This window comes from Nuphar pumila, chromosome 12 (assembly GCF_984573655.1).
Source record: "Nuphar pumila chromosome 12, dmNupPumi1.hap1.1, whole genome shotgun sequence".
Classification (NCBI taxonomy): domain Eukaryota; kingdom Viridiplantae; phylum Streptophyta; class Magnoliopsida; order Nymphaeales; family Nymphaeaceae; genus Nuphar; species Nuphar pumila.
Window position 1 is genome coordinate 65,102,300 of NC_143260.1, and position 9,509 is coordinate 65,111,808.

The 9,509-nt window shown below is 38.7% G+C and overlaps 1 non-coding gene across 1 annotated transcript; it reads left to right on the forward strand.

The window, feature by feature from the left end:
* The first annotated feature begins 978 nt into the window (after positions 1–978).
* On the forward strand, positions 979–1,081 carry LOC149821000 (small nucleolar RNA R71). The gene has a single exon (XR_016426930.1). It is a non-coding gene; the product is annotated as a small nucleolar RNA R71 (small nucleolar RNA).
* The last annotated feature ends 8,428 nt before the right edge of the window (positions 1,082–9,509 follow it).

Here is a 9,509-nt window from a genome sequence, read left to right on the forward strand (position 1 = left end):
GACGTAGGTGAAACCATGGTCTCTGGCTCCTCTATCTTCTCTCTACTCTCAACGTGATACTCACGTCCACTCCTCAAGGCCATAACTGATTTAGCCTGCTGCTGTGTCTCAGTATGAAATAGGCCTCCAGTCATCTGGTCCTTACCCTTCGGGTTCATGACAGCCTGACTCGGCAATGTACCCTCGGGTCTCCTACTAATAGCCTCAGCTAACTGTCCCATTTGCGACTCTAACTTCGCAATGGACTGCGTATGTGAGCTCAAAATCTGGCTACACTTCTCGAAGGCGTTCTGATTAGAGGTTTTCACCTCTTGGAATGCCTGGAGAAGTCTCTCCTCAAAAGATGTCTGCGGGGCAGACTCCTGCTGAATTGGGGAAGGAACTGAAGAAGAAGAAGACTGAGCATAGTTCGGTCTTTGAAATGGCTGAGTAAAAGATGGCTGCCGAACTGGCTGAGAGGAAGAAGGCATCTGTATAGAAGACTGTGGATTCTTCCATGAAAAATTGGGATGGTTACGCCAACCCGGATTATATGTCGATGAAAATGGGTTATTTGGCGGTCTGACGTAACCCTGAGCTGCCTGAACTTGTTCTTGAACAAATTCAGGGTACTGAGCTACTGAAGGGCACTCAGTGATCTCGTGTGCCGGACTGGCACAAAGAGTACACACCTGCTGTGTAGTGGATGGTCCTGAGAGAAGCTGGTCCAGCTTCTGAGCAATCATGTCTACTTTACACTGTAGTGCAGTAGATGGACCAATCTCAAGAACGCCAGCTTTCTTCTGAATGCTGGGTGTGACTCTATCAGAATGAGAGCTCGAAGCATGGTGGAGTGAATTCTCGGCCAATGTATCAAATAGCCTCCATGCTTCGTCCTCGCTCTTCAGCATGAATGTCCCACCGCATGAAGAGTCGATCATCTGACGATTCTTGTCAGACAATCCATCATAGAAACTCTGCACCAGTTGCCATTTCGGCACCTGATGATGGGGGCATTTCCTGAGGAGATCCTTCATTCTCTCCCAGGTCTCATGAAAGCGCTCACCATCTAGCTCTGAAAAGCTAGTGATGGCTCTACGATATTGGTTCGTGCGACCAATGGGAAAGTATTTCCGAAGAAACTCCTGTTGCAACTGATCCCAGGACTCTATTTCTACAGAATCTAAGGACTTTAGCCAATACTTGGCTTTGTCCTTCAATGAAAAAGGGAATAGAGTCAACCTCAACGCATCATCATCGAAATTCTGTATCTTAACAGTAGAACAGATTTTGAGGAATTCATCTAAGTGTCGGTAGGGATCCTCATGACTAAGGCCATAAAAGGATGGAAGCATTTGAATAATGCTGGCCTTAATCTCATAATGTGGCGCTCCTACATCGGGTCTCCGAATGCAGGATGCCTGAACATAGTCTGTGGGAATGAAGTATTCCCGCAGAGGGCGTGAAAGAACTGGGGGTGGAGGTGGAGGATCCATGTCAGCCATTGTTGCCGAACTTCGATGAGAATGTAAAATTCTCTCTGGGTTGTCAACAAATGGGTGTAATGGGGTTCCTAGACCTCGTCGACCCTGCATACACTGGTACTAAGACCAGATGTAAGCAAACGACCTAACTAAAAAAAATTAAACTAGCACAGATACTAAAATGTAAATAAGCAAATAACAGTAACTAAAAACAAACAAATATGCTATATAGCTATGTCAGAATTCTATACTAAATAATTAAATAACAAAGTAAACTATTCTAAAATGCTAAAACAAATAAATACAGGAAATCACAAACTATGTTTTTCTAAAACCCACCTGTCTAATCGCTCCTTGCAGAATGATAATTAAGTGAATCCTAAAAAGAACAATATGTGAATCCTATATTTACTAACTATGTTAATCCTATATTCACTTACTAATCCTACTAACTAAAAAGAAAACAACTAATTAACTAACTAAAACAAAATAATAATAAATTAAACTCTAAGAAATAAAGTAATTAATTCGCCGTTCCCCGGCAACGGCGCCAAAATTTGGTTGATATTTTGGAATGCTCTTTTTAAAACAGTTATTTTCAATAAAACTTTGGAAAATCGTCAACCAAAAATATAAAAACCGACTTTCCACAAAGTGGTAAGTACGGGTCGATCCTCAGGGAACAGGAATTAATCACTATAATTCTAGAAAATTTAATTTATTAATATTAAATAACAATCTACAATTATAAAGTGAATACAACTACAATTAAGCACTAAAAGAACAATAAACAAGCATTTAGTCTTCTGCTCCACGCCAAGGGTAATTCTGTCTTTTCGCCACTTAGAGAATCTTTTCACTTGTATACTAACCCTGGAAACTAAATATGCTTTTCAACCTTTTGGAAGATCCGACGACCGGGGGGATGAAGAAGAGCGGACCGTGGCTGGAGGTAGACGTCTTCTACAGTTCAAGGATGCTGTACTTCACCAAAAACGGCACCTATTGCAGCTGCTACACGTTGGAGATCCACCGGTGATGGAATGTGAGCCGATTCGCGATCGGAGGGTGTAGAAAGCCGGATGGAGGTAGGGCCGGCTCACCTTGGTGGTGTGTTGCGCACTCCCGCCCAAGGTTAATGGTCTCCACCTCTGCTACACCTGCAAAAGTACAGAAAAATGGTGAAAAGTCAGCAAGGAATAAGAAAGAAATGAAAAGAAACCAAAGAAAGCTTGAAAATATGCTTGAAAATCAAGCATAGGTCGATCTTCAATGGCCAACACTTGGGGAAGATGGAGAGGAAGGAGCTGCTGCTGTAGAGTCACTGTAGGGGGCGTCCAAACACAGCCAAAGACGCCTAGGGTTCTTGAAAAAAAACTATTTATAGTTTTGACATTTTTCAGAAAGAGTGTTAAAAAATAAAATATTGCTAGGCGCCACTTTCTGGGGGGTTTTTAGAAAAACTTTTTGAAATGAGTATGGATAGGTGTGTGGGTTGGGTTTTGGGCTTTCTAAGAGTTGATCCAAGGTCCAATTGACCTAATTGGGTCGGATATGGATCCGATCCACCTCGAAATCCGTGCCCAAACACTGAAATAGCCATAACTCTCTCATTTTAACTCCGATTTTTCTGAAATTCGAACCATAGCCCCTTACTATCAAAACACATCTAAACATGGGTTTAAAACCTTAAACTTGATACAAAATGCATGAAAAACTTGTTTACATGATGTGCATTTCATGCATCATCACTGGTCATGTATTTCAAACGTTCCAGCTTCTGATGGTCATGTATTTCAAAGGTTCCAGCTTTTGCTGGTCATGTATTTCCAAAATCAAGAAATTGCGACTCAAGGTCTCATCAAAATCTATATTGAGTGATTATTTCACAAAGAATTCATGAAAACTTTGCCAATTTGCTAAAAGCATTTGTTGATTCTAAATATTCTTACTACACAAAAGAATTTTCTCAGATTACCTCCTGTATTTCCTTTCAAAAGGTGAAACTTCTTGCGAAAAAGAGGTAAAATTCAAATCTTTTCCTGTTGATCAACCAAAAGGATGTAAGAAATATCTTCGATATGATCAATAAAAGAAATCTTCAATGATGTTGAAAAGCCAGAAGCGAATTGATATTGATCTTGGCTATGGCGCGTGTTTTAAAATGACTTTCTGGCAATCAGACAATGGAAATATCTGGAGCTATAAAAGAATTCACTCAACCCATATCTTCTCATTGTCGTTTAAAAGGTTGCAATCAAATATCCGCAAAAGGGATCCCTCAATTGTCGTCAAGATGAAGGCGAATTAAGCGAGTGGATCTCCGGGGCCAAAGAAGATTTGAAACATCTCCAAGATGACGAAGTTTGTGACAGATCCTTCCAGGGAAAGTTCGGATCACTGTCGAGATGAAGGCAGATGCGATGAACCTACCGACAAACCCTAAAAGATATTTGATTTCAGCTACATCTAATAGACCTCTTTGAGCCAGTATCATATAGAATCCCTGAGATAAAAGAAGGATCGGAACATCTCCAAGATGAAGGAGTTTGTGACGTACCCTTCCCTGAAAAAGAGAGAAAAAAAAGTCAGGACATCCAAATGAAGGATGACGTGAGAAACTGAGGAAGCCCAATGACTCAAAAAGAGTGCAAAAGATCATCATGGGAGGACACCCAGATATCAAACTGCCAAAATTGCCAAAAGTCATCTTTTCTCATGCAAATTTCTTTTATTAATATCTTTTCATTACTTGCTTTTATGAAATTAAGAATATTTCTTTTATTCTCATATCAGGGAAATGGATAGCTTCCTTGAAGAAAATCATCAGCGCTAAATTTTGAATTTGACTCTTAGAACCGAGGAGCTAACCTCATTAGAGGAAATACTCTAGGTAAAAGAGAGAATATCTTTGCACATACATGCACATTTAGAAGCATCTGAATCTGCTATGATTTTATCTTATTGGCAAAATTTTCTAGCTATTCCAAGAATTAAATAAATATTCAATATTCATTTTGATGCAACCTAGCGTTGTTTGTATTTCCCAAAAAGAGTTGCCTCTGAAGGAAGTATCTCTTCCTGTCCCATCACGGTTTTCTTATTGAAGAATTCCGTATGGACACCCCACTCAGGATAAGGGGCAAACCTGAACCATTTGCGAAAGATCATTTAATTTCAAAAGCTATTTCAGTCTCAGCAAAGAGACGCCCAATTTCTTCCCCTTTTTCAAAGCTTTAGGGACTCTATATTTCCTCCTTTCGCAAAAACCCCTCTCGGATTTGTTTGTCCAAATTCCGAAGGTCCCATTATGGTTTTCTCCGTTTTTGAGAAACTTGTATGGTAGATTTCCCCCACTCAGGATAAGGGTCAAACCTGAACCCCCTACGAGAGGTCATAGATTTCAAAAGCTATTTCAGTCTCAACAATGAGACGACCAATTTCTTCCCCTTTCCAAAGCTTTAGGGAACCCTATATTTCCTCCTTTCGCAAAAACCCCTCTCGGATTTGTTCGTCCAGATTCCGAAGGTCCCATCGTGCTTTCTCCATTTTTGAGAAACTTGTATGGTAGATTTCCCCCACTCAGGATAAGGGTTAAACCTGAACCATTTGCGAAAGATCATTTAATTTCAAAAGCTATTTCAGTCTCAGCAATGAGACGCACCATTTCTTCCCCTTTTTCAAAGCTTTAGGGACTCTATATTTCCTCCTTTCGCAAAAACCCCTCTGGGATTTGTTCATCCAAATTCTGAATGGTCCCATCGTGCTTTCTTCATTTTTGAGAAAACCCGTATGGTAGATTTCTTATCCAGATTAAGAGTTAACCCGGAACCTCTCTTCACGAGATATCTTCCTTACAGGTTTGGCTTAAACCTGAGTCTCGTTCCGACGAGATTCCTCGTTTGGACGAGATGATTTCTTCCAGACCCATCACGGTTCTTCCCATTGAGGAAGCCATGCTTTGTATATCCATCCAAGAAAGGATCATACTCGAGCTTCATTTCACAAGGCTTTTTCCAAAATGTCCCATCAAGGTAGTCATGTATTCCTTTCCTCATTTCCAAATTCATTTTTATATCTTCGTCCCATCCATACTAAGGGCTAAACCTGAATCATTCCAAGAAGAGTATCTGGTCTCACCCATGAGACCTGATCAAAATTCTCATTTCCCACCATTTCAGAATTTCCATCTAAAAATCCCATCACGATTTCCTCATTTTCTACCCAATCATATCATCTTCGAGGATTTCGTCTCCCCAAAACCATTCAGGATAAGGTTTCAAAGCCTGAGAAGCCATATTTTCAAAAAAATTCTTCCACACCCAGTTCAGATCTGCTGACTGGGGCATTTATCAAAATTTGGAGTGTTATCTTTGTCACTAAACTCGGCTTTCAACCGGTTTAGTAGCAAAGAGGGGCATCTGTGAACACCCCAATTTTTTCAAAATTTTGTAAAAATGACCCTTTTACCCCTAACCCCGTTTTCTGAGAAAATCAAGTCATTTCTTCAGATTTTCTGAATTAAAAACTCATATTGACATATTCAAAATCAACTCCGGATCCGAATCCAATATTTTAAATCCATATTTCCTCAAAATCCGGATCCAAACCCATTTTCTGAAGAAATCAAACCCAAATTTCTCAGAAAACCTTTCTCTTTGTAAGTATTTCTAAAAAAATTATAAAATGACTTTTTAATCCCTTATTTTTTTTAGTTACATAAAATGAAGAAAAAGAACAAAAAGAAAAACAAAGAAGAGAAAAATACAAAAAAAAAAATTGAGTAAGCCTCTTTCGTTTCTTATGAAAAACCTCTTTTTAGCAAAATTTTCATGAAAGAGCACTTTTTTTGGAAAAACTCATAAAAAGATCTGACCCCCCCCCCCCCCCCGTTACGGATTTCTTTTAGGATTTTGAAAATTTTCGCAGGGGATGGGCTGGCAGGCGCCTCCCTGCAGCCGCCTCCTCCCTCCCGATTCTATCCGCTCTCACCCCCGCACCCTTCTTCACTCTCAATCTACTCTTCACCTCTCCACTTGATCGAATTTTCTGCTGAAGGAACGACTTCAATCCATTTCCATCCAGCCTTCTTCTTCCTCTGGAGTTCTTCTGGTAGAAGGAAAGCCCCTTTTCCACCTTGCAGCATTAAATAATCTGGAGAGGTACATCTCCCCTAAAAGAAGACCTCCGCTCCCTTCATCAGAATTGTAAGCAAGCCAAAGTTAAGAGGTTAATCCAAGTAACCCCTGCAACTCCTACAACAGGGCACAAGTTTGGTGTGTCTATGGGAGCAAAACACTGCTATTTCAAAGGACTAGCTCATTATTGTATTACTGACTAATGGCTGAAGCAAGCTGCATCATCAAATAGGGCCCCCGATGGGAAAACCTGAGCTGGAGTCTTAAGTCTCATATGACTTCAGTATCTATAAGCCCGAATCAGCCCGATCACTATCATTCCCACAATCTTGGATGCCCACAAAGCGTTTGGAGGAACAGATTTCATCGTATGAGATCGTGAGGTGCTGAACCAAGAGTCTAAGGCCTGATTCCAATCATTAGCAGAGGTAAGTACCCATCACTTTCAGCATCTCATTCGGATATACACTGTCTCATATATCTGCTATAATTTTCTGCACCTATATGCATACTATGCTGCACCCTGTTGCCACTGTGTAGGTACTATCTCCTTTCTTGCACTTTCACCACTTACTGTCACCACCTCCAGTATACATACTCACCTCTAACACTTCTTGCACTTCATCTGACGCAACATCTATTATATATTTTGCTAAGCAAGGCTCCAGCCACTTGCTGTCTTCAACCCTTACAACTGCAGGTCTACCCTGCTGTAAGTCATATCCCATATATTGCTACAGCCGTATATCCCAATATTTTCATCCTCCTGTTGATGATGAATGTATTTCCATGGCATATTCATGACACTCTTCAGCACACACAACATCTCACTGCATGCTTTCATTATGGACCATGTTTTGGCCCACCTTGTATATTAGTCACAATGTAAATTTTTCCTGCAGCATTTACTTGCATTTAAAAACCTGCTTTAGCTCACTGTTACCCCAGCACTGTCATGTGTATCTTATCTTTCACCAATGTGTAATACCTTAATGATTAATCTTGATATTTTGTAGCTTAGTATATTGACATGTTTATTTCCCTCAATATAATGTATCAAATATATATATCTCTGTGTAGATTTATTCATTAGTATAATCGCGGCACATATATTTTCGCTTTTCTTGGTATCATCACATTACAATCTTTCAATATGACTCCTTTTTCATGTTCATATCCTGCTTGGTATTAACTTTGTTTTGGAAATACGTGAGGTTATCCTCCTCCTGAGATTAGAAGCCTTGTAATTGCAATTGATGTAATAACCAGATGCTAAATGAGAATTTACATTTCCTGTTTTAGGTAGAATGAATGAGCATTATAGAATACCATGAATTGTTTATTCCATGCATTTTTTCCTTTATTTCTCAAAATCCCCACAATGGTGAAACACGAATGGCACGTGCACCATTTCGTAAGAGGTAAGTTAATTCTAAGTTGATGATTTACATCAACGGTCATAGTCGGGGTGTGAACAAAACTTAGAATTCTTATCTTTTACGAAATAACATTGGATCCACACTGGATCCACTTTCAAAATCCATCATATTTTCTCAAAATATTTTTTTTTCTTTTATCAAAATTTAACTTAGGATTAACTCAAAATATATACCAATGGCCATAGTCAGGGTATATTGAGGGTTGATTCCATTTTAAATTCTATAAAAGCACTAAAAATGTATTTTATTCTTCTTTTGAATTTAAATATAGATTATCATATAATACATTTAATGATCATAGTCAAGGATATATTATATTTTCAATCTTATTTTAATTCATTTAAAGAATGAAATAGCTTTTCAAAATCCAAATTCAAACTTACTCAAATTCATTCATCATATAGGGTAGAATTACATCATATTTTTCAAATATCTTTCAAAAATCCAAGTGATTTTGAACATCTTTTCTATTTTCCAAACCTATCTCAATTTCAAAGTCCAAATTTGACTTTGAAATTTCAAAATCATTTCACATTCAAACTTCAAAATTCCAAACTCAATTCAAAACTCAAATTCAAAGTTCAATTTAACTTTGAAGTTTCTAAATTCATCTTCTGATTCTAAATCCAGTTTTTCTTCAAAACTTTGGATCAAAGTTGAGATTGACTTTGAATCTCAGAAACCCAAAACCAAAAATCAAATCCCAGTCTCAACTTGGATCCAAATTTCCAAGTATAGGGCTTCATTCCACTTTGGATCTTCAATCACGGATCCAAATTCTATTTAGGATTCAAATCCTTATTCTACTCCGGATCTCCCATCATAGATCCAAATTCCATTTAGGATTCAAATTCGGATCTCCCATCATAGATCCAAAATCCATTTAGGGTCCAAACCCTTATTTCACTTTGGATCTCCAATCACAGATCCAAATTCCATTCAGGATCCAGATCCTCATTCCACTTTGGGTCTCAGATTCAGATCCAAATTCCAATTCTTAGGATCCAGAACCCAATCCTACATTTGGATCTCAGACTTCATATCCAAATCCATTCTAGGATCCAGATCCTCATTCTACCATTGGATCTCAGATTCGGATCCAAATTCCAATTCTTAGGATCCAGAACCCAATCCCTACTTTGGGTCTCAGATTCAGATCCAAATTCCAATTCTTAGAATCCAGAATCCAACCCTATCTCGGATCTCAGATTTCAGATCCAAATACCATCTTGGATTCCAAATCTTGAATCCAATTCCATTCAAAATTCCAAATCCAAATTTCACTTTAAATTCCAATTCTTAAAACCAAATCCATTTCATTCCAGATTTCAGATCAATTTCCCATTTCAGATCCTAAATCCAAAATCAACTCAAAACTCTATTCAGAATCCAGAACTTGGATTCAGATTTCATCTTGAAATTCCAACTGTTACAAATCCCATTCCTTTAGATTTCCCACATTTCCTTCT